Source organism: Ovis aries, chromosome 15 (assembly GCF_016772045.2).
Source record: "Ovis aries strain OAR_USU_Benz2616 breed Rambouillet chromosome 15, ARS-UI_Ramb_v3.0, whole genome shotgun sequence".
In the NCBI taxonomy this organism is placed as follows: domain Eukaryota; kingdom Metazoa; phylum Chordata; class Mammalia; order Artiodactyla; family Bovidae; genus Ovis; species Ovis aries.
In genome coordinates this window covers 19,265,847-19,283,620 of record NC_056068.1, presented here as the reverse complement: position 1 = coordinate 19,283,620, position 17,774 = coordinate 19,265,847, and the positions used below count along the sequence as shown (strand labels likewise).

The window sequence follows — 17,774 nt, the reverse complement described above, 5'->3', positions numbered from 1 at the left end:
CATCTGATTCTACCCAGAGCAGCGGGGATTGCATACAGCCTGGAAATTACTATGAACATGAACAGCTGTTATCTAGAATGTCAGACCTAAAGCCTGCTTACTCTTTGGCTCTTCCCTTTTAGTCATCTCAGAATAAGTTGTTAGCTAGGGAGAGAGAGAGATCAGGCTCTGTATCTGCTTACTATCTGGGAAACATTTGTTATTTTGTATCCATTTATGAATCATAGCTGGTAAAGAATCCACCAGCAATGCAGGAGACCCCAGTTTGATTCCTGGGTTGGGAAGATCCCCTGGAGAAGGGATAGGCTACCCACTCCAGTATTCTTGGGCTCCCCTGGTGCCTCAGCTGGTAAAGAATCTGCCTGCAATGTGGGAGACCTGGGTTTGATTCCTGGGTTGGGAAGATCCCCTGGAGAAGGGAACAGCTACCCATGCCAGTATTCTGGCCTGGAGAATTCCATGGGCTGTGTAGTCCATGGTGTCTCAAAGAGTCAGACAGACTGAATGACTTTCACTTTCACTTTTCATGAATCACAGAGAACCACTACTTGCACATTGGATTTGATTCATTTGGAGCCTCAACACTCAACACTTTTAACACGACATTGTAATTCATCCAAAAATCTTGAAGTTAAATTTATAAGAGCATTAAAAGCTAAAATAAAATAAGTAAATTAAGCTTAAACAAAAGCTCCAATTCTATTAGATAAGGAAATGGATTCCTAACACTGAGGCCTGGTACCTAGGCTTCAGGGCTTAGTCCAGAATTGTAATTCTATGATTTTTTTAAACATAGGCTATATGTTTAAAAACATTATATTGACTATAATGCTAACTCATAAAATATAAGTGGATGGAAAAAGGAAGCCATTTAAAGTGACTAAGTGGTAACTCATTCCTCAAATTTCCATCAGAAAATAATTCAGGACCCTGTTGTCACATATGGGACACTTAGTAACTGTGCTGAATTAATAATAGTACATTACCACATGTAGTGTAAAACTGTTTTCCACCCAAAACACCCCAAACATATTACTGCCTCTAATGCTAAGTTAGCATATCATGTCATAGTATGGCTTATTTTTAAAAGAACACTGAAGTACATTTTTGGATTAAACCATGAAGTCTAGATACATCATCTTGAAGACAATGTTAGGATTCTATTTTGTTACAGAATAAGAATGGTTCAAATTTACCTCTGATAATTTATTTTACTTTTCTTGATTTTATAAATTTTGTCTGGAACTGTTAAATAATTTGTGAATAATTATTCTATGAGGTAGTATTCAATGTATTACAGTTGGGATCAGAATGTCTGCCTTTTTTCCTGAGCACTGCTGCAGTCTTCCTCACTGTCTTTGAGACAGATGCTTTTGGGGGGTTCTGTTTCCTCCTCTGTAAATTAATGTTATTCTTTAAGTTAATGTGATTCTTTAAATCAAAGTTTTTAATTTTTGGCTCAAAAAACTTACTAACAAGAGAAAAAGTTCATTTTATCATATTAGTGATTGAGACAAAATAGGGATTTCATAGCCAAATGCAAATCATAAGTGTTTTTTTAATTAAGGTGAATTCTGAAGGAGATCAGCCCTGGGATTTCTTTGGAAGGAATGATGCTAAAGCTGAAACTCCAGTACTTTGGCCACCTCATGCGAAGAGTTGACTCATTGGAAAAGACTCTGATGCTGGGAGGGACTCGGGGCAAAAGGAGAAGGGGACGACCGAGGATGAGATGGCTGGATGGCATCACCGACTCGATGGATGTGAGTCTGAGTGAACTCCAGGAGTTGGTGATGGACAGGGAGGCCTGGCGTGCTGCGATTCATGGGGTCGCAAAGAGTCGGATATGACTGAGTGAATGAACTGAACTGAACTGAACTGATTGAGCTTTAAGCCTATGATTTGATGAGTTTTGATAAAAGTAAACACTGATATAACCAACACCTCTATACTCAAGGTTTAGGATATTCTCATAATTCTCAGAAATTTTCCTCTTTGTCGCTTCTGGTCAATTCCTGCAACCTATGGGCAACTACAGTTCTGATTGCTACCATCATTAATTGTTTTGCACAGCTTTAAATTTTATGTAAATTGAATCATTAAGAATATAATATTTTATATCTGAATTATTTCTCATAAAATGATTTTGGGGGTATTGATCTATGTTATTCCACATATAGCAGTTCATATTTTTATCTCTGAGTGCTATTCTGACAATTTATACTAAAATTGCTAATATATTACCCTGTACATGGGCATTAGGTTATTTCCTCTTGTAGTCTATTGTGAATAGACTATTATGAATAGTCTACTGCTATAATGTTATTTATACACATAATTTTGAGGATGTGTTTTCATTTCTTTTAGGCAAGGCCACTAGGGAGGAAAAAGTTTAACATTGAAGATAGTGAAGGACAGGGAAGCCTAGCATGCTGCAGTTCATGGGGTCTCAAAGAAACATTATAAAAAACCTGCCAAATACTTTTCCAAAATAATTTTGATGTTTTACACAGTCTTCAAAGGACTTCCTGGTGGTGGAGTGGTAAATGCCAGTGCAGGAGACCTGGTTTTGATCCTTGAATTGGGAAGATCCCCTGGAGAAGGAAATGGCATGGACAGAGGAACCTGGCAGGCTACAGTCCATGGGATCACGGAAGAGTCAGACACAGATTAGCAACTAAACAACAATGATAAAAAGTAATAAGCAGATAGACTGCAGCAAGTCAGTGATAATTTCTAGAATAGCCATTAAAATAAAATTGAATAAGACATACTTGATTGATCCAAAAGAGAAAGACAAGAACCCAGAAAAACTGAAAAAAGTTTAAGAAAATTTTTCTAAAAATTTGGTATACTTAAAGGCAAACATGTCAGTAATTACACTGAAGCTTAATTACACGTATCAGTTAGTTGTCTATTGGAGAAAATGTATAGCATCTACAGTTAAAGAAAAAGATTGAGAATTATCTTTATAAACATTACATACAATGATAAAGATTGAGCTTAACCTCTAAACATAATCAAATAGAAAACAACTATAAAGCAATTGTTTTCAGACTTTAATCAGGCAACTCAGACTGAATGAGAAAAAGGAAATAAAATGAATCTTATGGTTACCCTGTGTTTCTGGATTGAGGAAATTTCTGGACTATGGCACAAGGGAGGGGGAGCATAAATGGAAACTGATTTGTTTGTTTATTTTCTTAATATTATTGTTTTGTGAATGTTAAACCAGCCTTGCATTCCTAGGATAAAACTATCTTGGACTCAATGAATTATTATATATGGATTATATATATATATATATATATATATATATCATCTTAAAGAAGTAGCTTTTGGTTTTGTTGACTTTATTATTTTTTCTTTGTGTGGTGTGTTTTTGTTTTCTATTTCATTAATATCATCTCAACTTTTATTCTTTTCCATTTTCTATTTAGTTTTGATTTTTCTAGGTTCTTAAAGTTTACAGTATACATCTTTAACATATCAAAGGTTGTTCAAATGATAATATGCTACATTCATTATAGAAAAAAATCCTTACAATAATTATATGCTGATTCTTTTTTTCCCAGCCTATGTGCTATTGATTTGACACATTTCATTTTTATATATAAATCCTAATGTTGTTATCTTAGCCAATTATCTTGTAAAGATATACAAACATAATAATATATTGTATATATTATATATTTATCTTAGCAGTTATTTCAGTACTCCTTATTTCTTTATACAGGTTTATAATTCCACTTGTTATAATTTTTCTTCTGTCTGAAGAACTTTCTTTAATATTACTTGTGGTGTATTTCTGTCAGAACTACACTTTTCCACTTTCTTATGTCCTGAAATTTCCTAATCTAACCCTCACTTCTGAATGATATTTTGCTGGTTATAGAATTCTTTTCATCTTTCAGATTTTTTTCAATTCAGGGTTTCTCACTCAGTATTTTATTTTATTTTATTTTATTTTCTCACTCAGTATTTTAAAAATATTGCTCGACTGTCTTCTTGTTTGTATAATTTTCAGTGAGAAATGTGTGATCATTTTAATCTTTTTCCTTAATATATAATGTCTTTTTTTTTCACAAGGCTGCTTTTGCATTTTTTAAAAATCGTTCATTGCTCACAATTTGATTATGATGTCCAGTGTCTTTAATCCATTGTTTGATTTGTATTGTCTATATTTTTTATTTATTCAAGAGGGTATTTATGGTCCCTCTATCTTTGATGTGAATGGAAATCCTCTCTTCATTTGCTTTTCTATTACTTCAATGCCTAGTTCAGTGCTCATTAAATGTTTGTTAAATGGAAGACTTTATGATGAAAGTATTGTCTTTTAATTTCTAGTATCAATAGTATGAGACATTTCCCTAAGAAGGAACTCTTGGAACTAAGAATAGTATTAATTGCAGAATAAGACCCAAGAGCTAAGAAATGCTTATATCAGTTGGTGCAATATTCAGACCTCATTAGGTAGGTGAGCTTCATAGAAACTTGCAAAGAATATTTCTGTGTGCAAGATGAAGAGAATCTGTTCTGTGTTAATAACAGTTATGTATCTCGAAAAAAAGGATGCAGAGCTGAGTGAATTTTTCCAGGATCTAGAACACAGAAATATGCAAAAAATAACAAAATGGGATTAGACTTTATTCAATTTCTGTACCATATTCTTCAGATATGTGAAAGAAAAAAAGTGAAGTCGCTCAGTCATGTCCAACTCTTTGCGACCCCGTGGACTGTAGCCCACCAGGCTCCTCAGTCCATGGGATTCTCCAGGCAAGAATACTGGAGTGGGTTGCCATTCAGATACATGAAAGTCACCCTATAAAAAGTACCATTTCTCTTTAATGCTGTCTCTTCTCTCAGCCCTAGCAGCCATTTCTATATAAGAAGCCACTTTCAACATATTAAAATACAAAAAATAAATGAGATTTTATGTATTTATAGAACTTGAGTTAAAATCATGGTCTAATTCTTTTCATAGGGGAATTAGGTCAGTAGATGCGTTAATTTTGATTAAATTCAACCTTAGGCAGTGAAGATTCAGCAAGTCCAGTTACAAGCTGGGAAGCAGATCTGGAACCATGTCCTGTGTTTTAGTAGTAAGAAATATAGTGTTTATTTAGCTAGACCGTATAGGGATTTGTCCTCATATTGCTAGAGAAATAATCAATGCTAATATTTGCCAAAAAAAAAAAAAAGATCCAAATTTTACTTTTCTTGTTTACTTTGCTATATCTGGTCTCATACTTCCAAGAAAAAAGATATTTTATTACAACTCTTTGGCTTTGAGGAAAAAACACAACTATAATATATATAAATATATAATACATGTTATATATATAAATATATAATACATATATAATATATAAAAATATATAATACATATATTATATATATATAATATATAAAAATATTTTAGTGTGTGTTGGGCAATGGCCAGTTAAATGCCATGGCAGGGTAAGATGGGCTTCCCTAGTGGCTCAGAGGGTAAGGAATCTGCCTGCAATGCAAGAGATACAGGAGATATGGGTTCAGTTCCTGGGCTGGGAAGATGCCCTGGATGAGGGCACAGCAACCCGCTCCAGTATTCTTGCATGGAAAATCTCATGGACAGAGGAGTCTGGAGGGCTGAAGTCCATAGACTGTAAAGAGTCAAACATGACTGAAGCAACTGAGCACACACACATGCAGGCAAGACAGCTGCTACTTATTTTTTTTAAGTTACAAATTTAACCTAAAAGTTAAAAAAGCCTCTTAATTTCAAATGATCTTGGGGTTTTACATCTCTAGAAGGCTTATGGTACCACAGTATAACTGTCTCAGGAACTGTAGTTAGTACAGCATGACTCTCTCAAATTGTCAGTTACCTTTATTATAGACATGGCTTAAAACAGCTTGTTGGTCTGACTAAACTATCTAACTTTAGGACGTTAATTTCTTATACTTTCCATAGGTCATATCAGGAAACCCAGAGGCACTGTTCAGAAAAACTTGTTAACTGACAAAATAAAATTAATCATTCTTTCTTTGGGCCCATTAAAGGAAGATCCCACCTTCTGACTTCAGAATCTTCTGAGAATTGATCATGAAAAAATGCTCAAAAAAATGGTTTCTAACAATTGTTGAGCTCACTTCTTTCTTGGTGTTCCAGCTGCAAAGCTTTTCCCAATTCATTAATTGTATAAATATTTCTTGAGTATTTTCTATATGGCAAGGACTTGACTTTACTTGCTGGTACTAGTCATCATGGCAGCAACAGACCTTGGCCCCTGCTTTATCATGCTTAGAATCTAATGGGAGTGTGATAGATAGTTTTTAAAAATCAATCAATTCCAGTTGTGACAAGTATTGTGAAGGAGAGCTGTAGGGTTCTGTGTAGTCTGAAAAGGAGGGAACAGACACAGTCTGATGAGGACTGGAGTGGGTGGTGGTCACAGTCTCCCTAAAGAAATGTCAATTTGGTTACATTTTGTACAATGAGTAGGAGTCAGCCATATGACAGACTGAGGTCTTCCTTTCCCTCTAGTGCCGCTGGCTGAAGTTGCCCCAGGACAAAAATTGGGTGCTATTCAACCACAAAAGGAGTTTCATCTACAAGGGAAGGATGGGGTCTGAGTATTTGATGTCACGGTCAGCCTCATTAGGTGAATGCAAACTGAAGGCTGAGCTCTATATTAAGCAAGAGAAGCTGGGGACAAAGGGCTATATGATTTCGTTGTGTGACCAGCACAAATGCAGAGCTCATAGAAGTTTTCTCACTAATACTTTAAAAAGTATAAAGCAGATAAAGTTACCTTCATTCGATCCATGAGAGAAGTCAAGCATGGAAAGGTGAAGCCCTTGATTCATATTCACAGGTGAGACAGAATTCAAACTGATATCTCTGGTTATTCCATGTTGCCTTCCAAGACTGCAAAGGATATAGGGTATTGCATTTAGGTCCTGGGTGTGACTGACTTGGTTAAAACCCTTAAAAGAGAGTGATTGTCAAACATTTGTGTATCTATTTATTGTGCTTCCTTCACTAAACTGGGAGATCTATCAGGACAGGATCACGTCTTCCTTTGTTCATTGTTCTTTACCCTGTGCCTTGTAGATTGCATGGCAAGTACTAGACTTCTCATAGATACTTTTGCATAAATGGATGTAAGGACAAATAAGACAGTCTAGAATTAGAGAAACATCTGTAAACAAGTAACTGTGATATAAGGCAAAAGATGATAATATTGATAAAAAAATTTATCTATAGCACTCTTGGAGTTCAGAAAAGGGAGGCATCTCTTCTGACAGGAGGAATCAGGAAATTCTTCCTGGCATGTGACTCAGTCTTGAAAATGAATGAGACTAGGGAGAATATAGATAGAAACAAGAGTGTGCACAGAAAAAGAGATAGGATGATCAAGTATATAAAGACTGGGAGTCTAAGATTAAATACAGAGAGAAGCAGAAATTTAGTTTGACTGAAATATAGTATGAAAGAATGTTCTGGAAGTTTAGACTTAAAACTCCAGACTCTAAGGAACCTATAGTCTGGCTGGGAAGAGAAGATGTGATTGCTGATAAATACATCAAAGGAGTGGAGAAGATAGGCATTTTTCTGAACACACCACCCCAAAACTTAGTCTTAAAACAATGATCATTTGTTTAGTTCCTGGGTCTGCAATTTGGGCAGGGTCTAACAGAGGAAATTGATTTTATAAGCATTAATCAGTAGAGAGGTTCAGGAGTGGGAGGGAAGGGTTGAATAATTAAGGGCAATTCACTTACATGTCTGAAGATGTTGATGTGAGCTCATAATTGAGTTCTCAGCACCTCCTCTGGGCCTATCAGTGGAAATGCCTACCTGTGGCCTCTCCATGTAGCTCAGGCTTCCTCACAACACAGTGGCTAGTTTCAAGTTCAAGCATCCGTAAAGGATCAAGTGGGAGGCATATTGCCAGTTTACACTTTAGCTTCAGAAGTCACATAGTGTCACTTTGTTGTAGTTACAGGACCATTAAGAATCAAGGGGAGGGAACAAGACCCTACTTCTCAATGAAAGGAGGGTCAACATAACTTTGTAAGCAGAGCATCTGGGATGGACTATATTGCTGCAGTCATCTTTGAAAAATACAATTTAAAAGTGTGTTCTATTTTAAGTCTGCTGGTACCAAGGGGTAAACAGAGCTATAAAAATATTTGTCCTTGCATCAGAGGAATATAGAATGTATAAGTGGCAGGGAATGGAGTGGGTGAATGTGTACATTGGTTGGTTGGGTGGAGAGAAAGGTGCATATACAATACCAGTATGAATTCATATGTAGGATGTGCTGGCTCAGGTCAGTACTGGTCATGCTCTTGAGAGGAAGAATCCACTCTTGTTTACTCACTGAACTGGCATAAACAACCCTGCATATGTAAGACACTTAACTAAGATTTAATGAACAATAAAATCTGTTGTTGAAACAAAGAAGGCATAGATCTGTATCACTCAGGTTTTAAGAATATGTTGAGAGAGTGTTACTTGCTATTCAGTAGACCAGATTCAATTTTGCCAAACTTTTGGAATGCCAGTCAAAGCTATGCTTTTTCCAGTAGTCATGTATGGATGTGAGAGTTGGACTATGAAGAAAGCTGAGCACAGAAGAATTGATGCTTTTAAACTGTAGTGTTGGAGAAGACTCTTGAGAGTCCCTTGGACTGCAAGGAGATCTAACCAGTCCATCCTAAAGGAAATCAGTCCTGAATATTCATTGGAAGGACTGAAGATGAAGCTGAAACTCCAATACTTTATCCACCTGATGTGAAGAACCGACTCATTGGAAAAGACCCTAATGCTGGGAAAAATTGAAGGTGAGAGGAGAAGGGGATGACAGAGGATGAGATGGTTGGATGCCATCACCGACACGATGGACGTGAGTTTGAGTAGGCTCCAAGATGGATGATGGACAGGGAAGCCTGGCGTGCTGTGGACCATGGGGTCACAAAGAGTCAGACATAACTGAGCAACTGAACTGAGACTGCGACTGCGACTGAAATGCCAGGTCAACATCCCTAACCTCATTTTTGCTCCAAAGTCAGATAGAAAGTGTAGCGAAATCCTTCCATTCATTGCTTATTAAAAGTGAAAGTGAAGCCGCTCAGTTGTGTCCAACTCTTTTCGACACCATGGACTGTAGCCTACCAGGTTCCTCCATCCGTGGGATTTTCCAGGCAAGAATACTGGAATGGGTTGCCATTTCCTTCTCCATGATATCTTCCCAACCCAGGGACTGAATCCTGGTCTCCCGCATTGTAGGGAGATGCTTTACCATCTGAGCCACCAGGGAAGTCCATACTATTGCTTATATCAGTGCTCAAATATCTGAGAGTAACTGTTTTCAAGTATTTCCCCTGTAGTTTCAAATCCATATGATTGTTTTCCTGTGGTAGTTAAGTTAAGCCCAATGTATATGAAATTCATAATTCTACTGAAGTTACTTAATTCCTTTAATTTCCATATTATCTCCAAATTTCTTTTGCTATCCCTTATGTTCTCTCTTAACTCTTTCTAATGCAAGCAGAGCTGACACCCAGATGCATCAGAAGAATCCTCACAGATCTGGTAGAAATCAAATCAAAGAAAGGAAAAAGCAACTGAATGAGTGTGCATGTCAGGTGTGGACAGAACTGGGTCAGAGGTGTGTATGAAGGTGAGCAGGAGACCAAGAAAAACTGTGCTGGTAAGAGAAGTCGGTGGGGAGGAAGCATCTCTGAGGTGTCTAGTTCCTTGACAGCCTGAGTCTCTGTGCATTGATGCAGATTTAAAACAAGTATATAAGAAAAAGCCCATCTCTGTGAATGGATACAATTTTGGTTCAACACAGGGTTCAGGCGGGCTTACATTTTATTCAGGCCTTGTCTTTATGATGCTCCTCAGCTTTCACCCCCTAATTGAGGCCTCTCTCCTGGTTGGACTGTCCGGTCTAGGTGGCTGTACTCAGCTGTCAGCAGCAACTAGCTGCTTTCTAGGAGCTTACTCTGCATCAACAAGCAGCCCAGGAATCAGCAGTCCTCCCACCTGAGTCGAGACTGGCCTCTAAACAATGATTTCTTTATTCTCTTTGCACCTGTTGGACAAGACTTAGCGACCAAAACAACGACAACAGCAACAATTACGCTTCACAGTCTGTTTCTCGTCAGACACTTTTGGCTGATGAGAATTAATTTGTAAAATGAGATGTATTTTTCATCTGACTTTTCATATAAACTTTTAGTCTAAACTCATTTAACAGATGCATTAGTATATGTTTCTCTCAGGAGGAAGCTAAAAACAAGGGTAAATACAAGACAGTTTGAAGAGGCGTTAGAGCTGAGCATGGGATACTGTGAGAGCCCAGAGGAAAATAGAGAGGAGTGCGGAAGCGACACAGGGGAGATTTCATGGAAGAGGAAGCCATTAAGCTCATAGACTCAGGATAAACAGTTTCTGACACAGAAATGCAAGTCATGTGTGTGGCTGTTTTCTCTGACGACTGGTAATGCGCAATGACAGTTGTGCATTATTGCTGGCCTGACACATCTTCTCCTGCAGCTGTGAATGCATCATATACCTGAGAGGACGTCCACAATCCAGCTGGCCTCCAACACTGCTGAGGACAAAGAACCCTCTGCTCCATGGGAGCATTTGATAAGGACACAGAGTTTGAAAGGTCAGCAAATAAGCAAATAATCATCATTTTATCTCTTACATAAAGTGGGAACAAAACTTAGTGTGCAGGGTTGGATGCTTGCTGGGCCAAGGAAACCACACTGTGATGAGTTTGTCCCTGTTCCCACCTCATAAAGTGGCATGTGGATCGCGGGATGAGAATCAGTGATGAATCTCTGGTCTGGCACCGGAGGGAGAGAAGGAGCCAGCTATGTCTGACTTCAAGGACTGCAGTGACCAGGAACCCTGCTCTGGCCCTGAGCCTCTTGGGGAACTACTGGAACATTTAGGATTGGGGAGGTAGAATGGAGAAGGGGGAGAAACCTATGATAATTCATAGTGGCAGTAAAGGCTTAAATCCTTCAAATAATATGAACTACAATTTCCTAAGGATGCTCTAGTAAAAGGCAAAAAGAAACAATTTCTCACAGGAATAGTTTATTGCCCTCCTTCTCCCTAAAATCATCACCCTTCCTTCAATCTCCACTGTGGCCACAGAGGAAGACTTTGGAACCTGGCTCCTGATCTTTCCTGGGTTGGCCAAAGTTATGTGAAGGATCCCTTTACTAGAACCAAAGTAATTAGAGTCTGTTAAAAAGAAGTGCCCCTGTCCTGGTGCTCATTAATTCATCAGCCCTATAAACACATTTAGAAAAATAAACTTCTCAGAGAAGTTGCCAGGAGAACAGAGACCATAAAGAAAAGCATGAGAACTGATGAATTAAGATGATGGAAACTGGAGGAAAATAAGGACCCAGAGGAAGGGTCCTTTGGAGGGAAGGCAGACAGATCAGAAAGTGGAATTCAAATGCAGACTTCTTCCCAGGGAGCATCCGGAGGGCTCTGCTGTCTGAAGCAGGGGAGACCCTGCTAGTCAGGGAAGTTGACAAAGGCAAAGCTGAAAGTTTACCAAATGCAGACTCAACTGGATGTGAGTCTGACCTTGGCTGCTTGAATTCACTACCTCAGGCACAAGGAGATTGGCCAGCGAATGTAAAAGAATAATGCAATCAGAGGTGTGAGAATTTTCATCCCATCTCCTCTAATTACTTGCCATGTTGGCTAGAATGGCTAAACCTCTTTCCTTGTCTGATCAGGAATTTCCTCATTATGCTCTCTCTGTCTTCTCCAGTGATCATAAGACTTCAGTGGCATTTCAGCACACAGGAAAGCATTTTTGGTAAACTATAAGAAGATATATGAGAAAGGCATCAGCATTAATAGCATTATCCATGATTTCTGTGAAAAGACAACTCAAATGTAAGATGATGGGTCAACAGATTAATCTTCCTATACTCTATTCAAAGCAAAATCTGACACCTAATTTGAGATATACTTTCCTCTTTCTTTAATGGAAAGAAAGAGGAGAAATGTGGGGGATGGTTCTTTTGGAAGATTTGCCCATACTCTTAACTAATTTCAGACCTCAGCTTCAAAAGCAGTGAGTTGTTTCATTTAATCAGCAAGAAAGCATATCCCACAAAAGTCAGCTCCCTGAAGGGGAAGCTGCTCAAACACTGTTTCCATGGCTGCCGCTGTAACAATATTTTTTACTGAACTAAGCATTGCTCATTTTAGCCACAGATTATCTGGAAAGCAAGGAAGAAATAGATGAAAGGCAATTTTTACCTGAGCCACACTGAGCCTCTGAGAATCTTTACTGAGAAAGAGATGCTGCTAGAAAAAGCAACTACGTAACTCCAAAGCCTTGGGGATATTTGTCAACTGCACTTCATCAGCCTCTGGAAGAAGGAAGGAGGCACCAGTTTTCTAATTTAGGAAGAAATTGAAACTCATTGGTGAAATGATTTTAATCAAAAACACCACAGCTTGTATAAGAAAGCAGAATACCACCCCAGCAACCTTAATTCCTAGCCTGGCTTCTGGTCCCAGTTCCTTCTGTTAATGGTATGATATTTGCTTCGAGAGCTAAGCTATTTTGGTTGCTGGTTTCAGTAAGCTGTCTCATGAAGAGATTCCCCCAACACCTCCCCCCCCCCCCCCCCCCCAACCCCCCCCCCCCAAAAAAAAAAAAAACAAAAAACTGCATTAAATGGACTGGAGATAATGTCTGCAACAGGCTACCTTGATTTTGAACAAGACATTAAGGTAAACAATAGCTATAGATGGACCCTGTCGCATTCATAAAGAGGCAGAGATTGCTTAAATAAGTGACTTAACTTAGTTACAAAGGAGTCAGAGAGTGGCAGATACATTACTTATGATTTTAGCTGCTGCATCCTCCATAGGCAACAAATCCTCAGGCAACAGGAATTTTTCAAACCACATTTGGAGATGTCCAGATATCAGAGTAGGGTACAAAAATAGTCCCTGCATGATCTCTAAATGAGGAGGAATGGGGCTTAGACAGCCACGTCAGGCCCCAGTGGGTGCTGGCTAGCTGCTTTAGCAGAAAGTGAAAGCAAACGTGTAGGAATTGCTCTTATGGCCTAGTAGAAGTACTGGTGGGTTTGTAGGTCCAGATCCCCAGGCTCACCCTCTTGGGGTTGGTGGTTACAACTCTGAGGGTGAGATGTAGTCAAGAAAGGACTTCGGCAAATTTCAGTATGTTCCGTTTTCTCTTCCTTCACTGAATCCTTCTTTCAGACCCTCATTCATACTAAGGAATAGAGAACTAATAAAAGTAGTATTAACATGCAGGGAATTTTTCTTACTAATCTAATCCAGAAGCTAAAGAAAACTATTGGTGATCACAACTGTATGGGGGGAAAAAAAAAGAAAACTTTTTGAAAACTCTTCTAAGACACAGACTGACTTCTGTAGCAGGAAACCTGGCAAGCTATTGAGAGAGATGGAAAAAGAGAGACAGTCACAAGCTGCCCTCCCCCAGGGATCTCTCATGATCCAGGGAAATTCTGTTCCGAGATTCCTATGGAATTCCACAATATCACTCCAGAGTTGAATTCGACTCTATAAAGCAAGGCTGGGGAATATTCAAATGTAATGTCTAGGCTGGCCTTATCCCTGAATGCATTTATTCCCCCAATTTTTTTCTTGTTCCAGGGTGTCATGTAATGCCACAGATTGGGCTCAGATATCCAGCACAGAGTGTGGTGAAGTCCAAGGAAAAATTCTTCCTGGAGGAAACAATTTCTGAGTAGAAGCTTAAATAATTAAACTGTTGATTCTTTAACAGGTTAATCTGGGGGGAAAGGAAAGAGAAAGCATTCCAGAAAAAAGGACTATCAAAAACTAGGGTATGGGTGTTTTATTTATTTTATGTCTAAATACTGCTACTGCTAAGTCACTTCAGTCATGTCTGACTCTGTGCGACTCCATAGACGGCAGCCCACCAGGCTCCATCATCCCTGGGATTCTCCAGGCAAGAACAGTGGAGTGGGTTGCCATTTCCTTCTCCAATGCATGAAAGTGAAAAGTGAAAGTGAAGTCGCTCAGTCGTGTCTGACTCTTGGCATCCCCATGGACTGCAGCCTACCAGGCTCCTCCATCCATGGGATTTTTCCAGGCAAGAGCACTGGAGTCGGGGTGCCATTGCCTTCTCTGTCTAAATACTATTTAGATATAAAAAAGAACAAAATCTTGCCATTTGTGAGGATGAAACTTGAGGGCATAATGCAAAGTGAAATAAGTCAGAAAGAAAAATACCACATATTCTTACTTACATGTGGAATTAGAATTTAAAAAAACAAGCTCATGGATACAGAGAAGAGATTGTCAGTTGCCTACAATGGGGAGGTGAAGTATGGAGTGGGGTAGGGGTGAGTAAAATGGCAAAAGGTATCAAAAGGTACAAACGTCCAGTTATAAAATAAGTCATGAGGAGGTAATGTATAGCATGGTGACCATGGTGAACAATATTGTATTGAATATTTGAAAGTTGCTAACAGAGTAGATCATAAAAGTCCTCATTACAGACACATCAACTGTTTGTAAATGATAGAAAGTGAAAGTGAAAGTCGCTCAGTTGTGTCCAACTCTGTGTGACCCTGGACTGATTCTCCAGGCCAGAATATTAGAGTGAGTAGCCTTTCCCTTCTCCAGGAGCTCTTCCCAACCCAGGGTTGGAATCTAGGTCTCCTGTACTGCAGGTGGATTCTTTACCAGCTGAGCCACCAGGGAAGCCCTTTTAAACTGTATGCAGTGTTGAATGTTAATTAGACTTATTGTGGTGATCATTTTGAAATATATAAAAATGTTCAATCACTACTTTGTATACATGGAACTAATATAATGTTATATTCCAATTAAACCTCAAGAAAAAAAAAAAAAAGAAAGAAAAACTAGGGTATGGGAAACAGTGTGGGAGGGAGCCTTAAATGTTTCTTCAAGGCCTCCAAGCCTGAAGTATAGCTGACTCATATGGCACATGGTGTGCCCTGCAGAGGAACTAGGATAATGTCTATAGGAAGCAGGAGCCACTGGGAATTGTAAGCAAAGGGATATCATGATAGCTTTAACATTAGAGAGATAAATAGCTGTGGTGTGGAGGGCAGATTTGAGGGAGCAAAACTGGGAGCAAGTCACTGTCACAGACACCTTCTTTTCATGTCTCATTGCCTCCTTTACTGTCTTTTTATTGTCTAGCTTTTGTTGTATTAACACATAGAATTTTTAAATAAAATGGAAAAATGATTATTATAAAATGTTGGTAAGTTAGAAAGTAGGATAAAAAATTCAAGGTACAGTTTGACCTCAACCATGTACATACGCAAATAAAAATTATTGGAAGGTGATTTTCTGCTCGTGGACACAGCCAGGAAAGCATCTTTGAAGTCTTTCCCCCTTGTCCACTGCCATCACGTCTAAGTCTGCTGCTGCTAAGTCACTTCAGTCGTGTCCGACTCTGTGTGACCCTATAGACGGCAGCCCACCAGGCTCCCCCATCCCTGGGATTCTCCAGGCGAGAACACTGGAGTGGGTTGCCATTTTCTTCTCCAGTGCATGAAAGTGAAAAGTGAAAGTGTAGTCGCTCAGTCGTGTCTGACCCTCAGCGACCCCACGGACTGCAACCTACCAGGCTCCTCCATCCATGGGATTTTCCAGGCAAGAGTACTGGAGTAGGGTGCCATCACCTTCTCCACACGTCTAAGTCAGAGTCTCCCAAAGAGCCCAAACAGCTTTGGAAGCTCTTCATCCAAGGACTGAGCTTTGAAACAACCGATAAGAGTTTGAGGAGCCATTTTGAGCAGTGGAGAACGCTCACAGACTGTGTGGTAGTGAGGGATCCAAACACCAAGTGCTCCAGAGGCTTCGGGTTTGTCACATATGCCACGGCGGAAAAGGTGAAGACAGCCATGAATGCAAGGCCACACAAGGTGGACGGAAGAGTCAGGGAACCAAAGAGAGCTGTCTCAAGAGAAGACTCCAAAGACCTGGTGCCCACTTAACTGTGAAAAATAGTTTTATTGGTGGCATTAAAGAAGACATGAAGAACATCACCTGAGAGATTATTTTGAAGGGTATAGGAAAATTGAAGTGATTGAAATCATGACTAACTGAGACTATGGCAAAAAGAGAGCCATTGCTTTTGTAACTTTTGATGGCCATGACTCTATAGACGACTGTCATTCAGAAAATACCACACTGTGAATGGCCACAACTGTGAAGTGAGAGAAGCCCTGTCTAAGCAAGAGATGGCTAGTGCTTCATCCAGCCAGAGAGGTCGAAGTAGTTCTGGAAACTTTGGTGGTGGTCGTGGAGGTGGTTTCGGTGGGAATGACAACTTTGGTCATGGAGGAAACTTCAGTGGTCGAGATGGCTTTGATGGCAGCCATGATGGTGATGGATATGGTGCCAGTGGGAATGGTTATGATGGATTTGGTAATGATGGAAGCAATTTTGGAGGTGGCGGAAGCTACAGTGATTTTGGCAGTTACGGCAATCAATCTTCCAATTTTAGACCCATGAAAGGAGGAAACTGGAGGCAGAAGTTCTGGCCCCTATGGTGGTAGAGGCCAATACTTTGTCAAACCACAAAACCAAGGTGGCTATGGTGGTTCCAGCAGCAGCAGTAGCTATGGCAGTGGCCAAAGGTTTTAATTACTGCTAGGAAAAAAGCTTAGCAGGAGAGGAGGGTCAGGGAAGTGACAGGGAAGCTAAAGGTTAAAACAGATTTGTGAACTCCACCAACAGTGGTAGGAGGACCTCGCTGCTACAAAGAAGACATGTTTTAGACAATACTCATGTGTTTGGGCAAAAAACTCCAGGACTGTACTTGTGACTAATTGTATAACAGGTTATTTTAGTTTCTGTTCTGTGGAGAGTGTAAAGCATTCCAACAAAGGGTTTTAATGTAGTTGTTTTTTTTTTTTTTTTTGCACCCATGCTGTTGATTGCTAAATGTAATAGTCTGATCATGATGCTGAATAAATGTCTTTTTTTTTTTTTTTCCTAATGTGCTGTGTAAAGTTAGTCTACTCTGAAGCCATTTTGGTAAACTACCCCAACAGTGTAATGTTAGAATTTCTTCAGGGTGATGCCAAGTTCCATTTGAAATTTATTTACAACCGGTTTTGGTTGAGAAGCTATTGTCTTCAGAACCTTGGTGTAGTTGAACTAACAATTACTGTGTTGTGACCTGGAGTTTACCATTAAAAGGATCATCCATGCAAAGTCATGGAGGTTTTTTTTTTTTTTTTTGGTTATTAATGATTGTTGGCACATCCTATGAAATATATCTAAATTGAATTATGTTACCAGATAAAGTTATAGATGGGAATGAAGCTTGGGTATCATCCATTATAATGTGTAATCAATAAATGATTTAATACTCTCTTTAAAAAAGTATTGGAAGGAAATGAATCAAACTTTAATCAGGGGCTAAGCATTTATCTTAAGAAAATAATCAGCTGGATACAGGGGCCTATGTTTAAGAATGTTCATTTTTATTTATAATGAAAAAGTAGAAGCAAATTAAATATTTATTAATAAGAGAAGTCCAAGATACCATAATAAATCTAAAATCTATATATATACACATTTTATTGTATGTTAATAATGTGAAAATATGCAATAAATATAGATAAATGCAAACAGAAGCTTCCAAATAATTATAGAACATGATCTAAAATTTATGTGTTTATATACGTATATGTGTGAGTATGTACATGTGTGTTGTTGT

At 38.9% G+C, this 17,774-nt stretch overlaps 1 pseudogene; it reads left to right on the top strand.

Annotated features, from left to right (window-relative positions):
• Positions 1 to 12,739: 12,739 nt before the first annotated feature.
• On the top strand, positions 12,740 to 16,693 carry LOC101105599 (heterogeneous nuclear ribonucleoprotein A1-like; annotated as a pseudogene).
• The last annotated feature ends 1,081 nt before the right edge of the window (positions 16,694 to 17,774 follow it).